At 38.5% G+C, this 6000-nt stretch overlaps 1 protein-coding gene across 2 annotated transcripts in view; it reads left to right on the top strand.

Moving 5' to 3' along the window:
- The first annotated feature begins 298 nt into the window (after window positions 1-298).
- Window positions 299-6000, top strand: part of pparg (peroxisome proliferator-activated receptor gamma) — a 90306-nt gene continuing 84604 nt past the window's right edge. Inside the window, exon 1 of one of the 2 annotated variants that reach the window (XM_014168482.3) lies at window positions 299-630. The gene's annotated coding sequence lies outside the window, so the exon portion shown is untranslated. The remainder of the gene's footprint in view (window positions 631-6000) is intronic. The other variant, XM_045705117.2, reaches the window with a different exon arrangement.

The raw sequence follows: 6000 nt of genomic DNA, 5'->3' as shown, positions 1-6000 counted from the left end.
AACTGATTTATTGTGGTACATGCAACATCTACACAGTATAGACTAATAGTGTAGCCATAACAGTTTGTGCATATTCCCCAAATACTGTAATTATTTTTACTTTAATTCTCACTTTTAATTAATTTATCACAAACCATCAGTGATCACTTCATGATAATTCCTCACTCTAATCATGATGTGCAATCAAGTCATTTTCTGCACTCAGAAGTGCGTGTTAAAAAGCTGTAGGATAATTGTTCAGTAATAACCATCAACAGGACTGAAGCCAGAATTACTCTTCCTTCCGCGTTGTTCCATGTGATCCCAGTAGGTGTTCCAGAGAGGGAGGGGAAACAAAGCGATATATGTCTACAACACGAGTTGGTAGAACATGACTACTGTCATTGTTCCTGTTACTGCTGCAATACTACGTTATCATCCTGCCCACCAAGCAGTATAGCCCGGTCCTGTCGTTGCCGATTGACTGCCTGCAGAGACAAATAAAGACATCGAGAGGCTCCAGAGCGGGTCCCGCTGCGCGGCGAGAGAACAAACAAGAGACAAACAGGCAGCAGCAACTATAGAAGGACAAACAGGCAGCAGCTGCTATAGAAGGAGACGGCATCGCACATTATTTGATATCTTATTCAGGTCAGTCGATTTTATATTTCTTCCTGCGATGAGCAGCATGGTATTTAACCCACGGAGAGGAGGGGGATCAATTACGCTGCCTGTCAACACATTGGCAAGCGTAGGCCTACTTTCATTTAAACATTACAGTGTATGCCTATTATTGGGGAAATGAATACAAGTGTATAGGACATGCACATGATGTGTATCAATTTTAACAAGCAACGTCCTCGCTGTGGTACAGGTACGTTTTTATTCAATTCAACAAATGAATTCCCAAACTTTTTCCAAATTTGCAGCATGTGCTGATAATTTCAAGCCCTCACACATTGGAAGATTTGCAATATTAAAATATGTTTTGACAATCATTTGTCGTCATAGCCCTTTATAATCAGGAATAGCTAGGCAACTTGTTCAGTTTTAGTTTTAAATTATAGACTGATAGTATTGCACTGAATTAGCGGGTATATCTCAGTCCTGCGTGGCAGCAGCGCTGGTCAGCTGTTCGTTCACCTACCGCCGCCCGCAACTACTAATTATCCATCAGCAACCACCCAACTACATGTGACAAAGTGACAATCTGAAGAATTATAAAAGAAAATGCATCTAGGCTACATGGGGCGCAGGATTTTTTGTTGTTGCCTGATTTGCATATGTTTCTGCTTATAATTTCCGACGTTTGGTAGGCTATTTGTTAGTCAACTTGTTTATAATTACATATATTCAGCTTCTCTTCTGTCATATGTTGCCCAAGTAGACTAAATACACTCTTGATCACCAGAATGTCATAAATCGATAGAATGAATGTTTCTATATAGTTGAGGTCAGTAAAGTTCTGTCATCTTTGCTTCTTTCGGGGACCAGAGAGAGAATGCAATAACTGACCAAAAAAAGTGATGTGCAACATTTCCAAATTACATCAGTTTGACCAGTTGTAAGGAAATGGAAAGCTGTGAAAATGACCCAACATGTTTCTGATAAGATTTCCGTTTGGCTTGGATGCAAATTTTATGTGGGTGACATACTATCAGCTTTTATGATGCTGATAAAGATAGCACCATAGAAGGTATCTGTAGAGGTGCATTCACATTCTCTCAAGATGCTGAAAGAAATACATCTTATTTCTTCCCTCATGTTCCCGGGTCAACATTTAGCCTACAGTTGGTGTGGAATTTTACTGCAAGAAATGCTTAATTCTGCATGAGTTAATATTAAAGGCTTTGTGAGAGGTTATAGACCTACAGTCAGTGTCCAGATGTCCGTTTCCATTTAAACCCATCTGAGCAGTAGGCTGCAGTTCCCTTGACATGTCATAAGCCTATTTGAAGTCCTGTCTTGTGACTGCGGAATTTGTATAGCGCCTCACAATCATCACAACACAGCCCAGCACTGCTTTCATCTTCTTTTACCACTTCATCAAATCTTTCCCAAACATTACTTTTATGGTCCTCCCTTGTCTTTATTTTCAACTCTCCATTACACAGCTTTTCTCTTAATGAATTAAACTCCAACCTTGATCATTTTTTCCTTCTATTGAATTAAAGTCTCATATTGTCCTTTTTTCCTCTGTGAATCAACTTTAACGTTTTCTGCCCCATTCCATGAAGCATTTGGCGTGTAGGCTATTTGCCCCGTATACAGTTAGGCCCTAAAGCTTAGGCTTATACACTAATGATAGAGCCTAAAATAATGAAAGAAAAACCTCAATGTAGCCCATAGATATAAATTGCACAATAATGATACATTTATGGATTTTTTTTTAAGGTAAGCCTATTGGTTTTATCTTTATTCAACCCGCCCACCACACACCCGCCCGATATCCACACAATGATCCTATTTTGTCGTAAGCAAACTTTCATCAGTCAAATCATTCAGTAAGTTATTGCTGCAGTGTTTTAATTTAGGCTGTAGGTACCTCCAGATATTTACTTTATATTTATTTTGAATAAAAATATTTTAAAATATAGTCATATTTACAAAAACCAAACTTCATTTCAAATATAAATTGACTTATTACTGAAGCAAATCGATTTTGAATTGAGTTATTGGTTTAACAATTATGCCTTATGTCTTACAATCACCTGCCACCTGTTGACTACAATAGTTAGGTTACTATAAAAAATACTTTAAATTAGGCTCCACTTATGTAGAAATTTGTATTCTTGATCAAAATAGGCTGTATAATTTTGTATTTACTTTCTATGTTACAAGGTCATAGCATCATCTGAGGCCAACATTGTTAGTCATGACACAGGTCAGCATAATATTTCCTCATGCAATGACTTAAAATAAACCATTTATTTAAAGATATGACTGAATAACTTAACATTTGTAAAGCTATTTTTGAAAAATGGTTGTGACATGAACAGTATTTTGGAGAAGCGAGGACTAGTCTGTGTCCGCTGAAAGTGATAGGATACTTCAGGTTCAGTTTCACAACATTTCCCTTCACAAAGACCGAGAACGCATAGTTTTCCCCAGTGGTGTAAAGTATTTAAGAAAAAATTACCTAAAAAAACTACTTGCGTAGTACTTTAAAGTATCTGTACTTTACTATTTATATTTTTGACAACTTTTACTCCGCTACATTCCTGAAGAAAATAATGTACTTTTTACTCCATTCATTTTCCCTGCCACCCAAAAGTACTCCTTGCATTTTGAATTCTTGACAGTACAGGAAAATGGTACAATTCAAACTTATCAAGAGAACATCCCTGGTCCCTACTGCCTCTGATCTGGCGGACTTACTATACACAAATGCTTTGTTTGTAAATGTTGGAGTGTTGGAGTGTGCCCCTGGCTATCTGTAAATGTTGGAGTGTTGGAGTGTGCCCCTGGCTATCTGTAAATGTTGGAGTGTTGGAGTGTGCCCCTGGCTATCTGTAAATGTTGGAGTGTTGGAGTGTGCCCCTGGCTATCTGTAAATGTTGGAGTGTTGGAGTGTGCCCCTGGCTATCTGTAAATGTTGGAGTGTTGGAGTGTGCCCCTGGCTATCTGTAAATGTTGGAGTGTTGGAGTGTGCCCCTGGCTATCTGTAAATTAAAAAAACAAGAAAATTGTGCCGTCTGGTTTGCTTAATATAAGGAATGTGAAATTAAGTACTGTATACTTTTACTTTTGATACTTAAGTATATTTGAGCAATTCCATTTGCTTTTGATACTTAAGTATATTTAAAACCAAATACTTTTACTCAAGTAGTATTTTACTGGGTGACTTTCACCTCTACTTGAGTCATTTTCTATTAAGGTATCTTTACTTTTACTCAAGTATGACAATTGGGTACTTTTTCCACACTGGTTTTCACTCCACTACAGTATAAGTATAGGGTAGTATGCCTACACCAATTATTCCTCATTATAGTCTCATGTTTAGCATTTCTCCCTCCATGGGCTACAGTATAATCTTCTATAAGGTAAATCTAGCAGGAACCATCAAGTCTGTATCTACCGTAGAACTCTTTATAACCTGATATAACAGTGATTTACATTTGAGTCATTTAGCAGACGCTCTTATCCAGAGCGACTTACAGTAGTGAATACATACATTTCATGCAATTTCTTTTTTTGTACTGGCCCCCCGTGGGAATCGAACCCACAACCCTGGCGTTACACACACCATGCTGGCGTTGCAAACACCATGCTCTACCAACTGAGCCACAGGGAAGACTGTGATGTGGAGTGATGTGTGGATGTGATGTGTGGATGTGATGTGTGGATGTGATGTGTGGATGTGATGTGTGGATGTGATGTGTGGATGTGTGGAGTGATGTGTGGAGTGATGTGTGGATGTGTGGAGTGATGTGTGGAGTGATGTGGATGTGTGGAGTGATGTGTGGAGTGATGTGATGATGTGTGGATGTGTGGAGTGATGTGTGGATGTGTGGAGTGATGTGTGGAGTGATGTGTGGAGTGATGTGATGTGTGGATGTGTGGAGTGATGTGTGGAGTGATGTGATGTGTGGATGTGTGGAGTGATGTGATGATGTGTGGAGTGATGTGATGATGTGTGGAGTGATGTGTGGAGTGATGTGTGGAGTGATGTGATGTGTGGATGTGTGGAGTGATGTGATGATGTGTGGAGTGATGTGTGGAGTGATGTGTGGAGTGATGTGTGGATACTAGAGCAACAAGGACTGAATTAAAAAGAGGGATACTTTACTTCAGAGTTTCATAATGGGTTATATCATTCCTAAAGAGCAATGTGTGCGTATGTTGGACTTTGCTCTGTTGTCATAAATGGAAGGAGCGTCTACAGAGACAAAGCTGTGTTTATATTGCTCCTTTATATTGGGCCTAACCTGGCCTCCAATACATCAAATTGTATCAGTCACAGGCGCCAATTACAACAGGTGTAGAACTTACTGTGAAATAGTTACTTAAAAGCCCTAAACTCTATTTCTTTAACTGCATTGTTGGTTAAGTAAATATTTTCTAAATAAACTAAAGTCAATTTTTCTTCTCCAAAATATCTGAACGTAACACAAGAAAATTACATAATAAAGAGATTATATACAGGGGGTACCGGTACAGAGTCAATGTGTGGGGGTACAGGTTAGTCAAGGTAATTTGTAAAGGGACTATGCATAGATAATAAACAGCGAGTAGCAGCAGTGTAAAAACAAAGGGGGGGGGGGGGGGTCAATGCAAATAGTACTACCTATTTCTTATTTATTTAACTAGGCAAGTCAGTTAAGAACAAATGCTTATTTACAATGACGGCCTGCCCTGGCCAAACCCTAACCCGGACGACGCTGGGCCAATTGTGCGCCGCCCTATGGGACTCCCAATCACAGCCAGTTTGATACATCCTGGAATCGAACCAGGGTCTGTAGTGACGCCTCTAGCACTGAGATGCAGCACCTTAGACCGCTGTGCCACTCAGGAGCCAAATATAAATGCCTATACAATACCTCAAATACATCTACATAGTACTACCTATACAATACATGAAATACATCTACAGAGTACTACCTATACAATACATAAAATACATCTACAGAGTACTACCTCCGCTTAGCAATAAAGCATCATTTAAAAACTTTTTTTTTAATTGATAAAGAAAAAAAACATTAAAATATATATATTCTTTATCAGAAACTGATGCATTCTGATTGTACAAACATTTGCAATTTACACAAACTCATTCCCCACACAGAGATGGTGTTTCTAATGCTGTGACCAACACAAGAATTTTCCTGTCATTTCCAATGATTTCCACTGATGTCCAGTGATTCCTTATTATTATAATCGTTTATTAATTTCCAGTGATTTTGTAATGATTTCTAGTGATTATCCAGTGATTAAAAAAAACTATATTTTCTAGGGATTTCTTGTGCTATTTTGATTTCCAATGTGTTAGAGCAGAACTCATTGGTAGTGAATGAACAAGAA

Source organism: Salmo salar, chromosome 22 (genome assembly GCF_965601325.2).
Source record: "Salmo salar chromosome 22, fSalSal1, whole genome shotgun sequence".
NCBI classification, from domain to species: Eukaryota; Metazoa; Chordata; class Actinopteri; order Salmoniformes; family Salmonidae; genus Salmo; species Salmo salar.
Note: the sequence above shows the minus strand (reverse complement) of the source record. Positions and strands in the feature narration are given on the sequence as shown.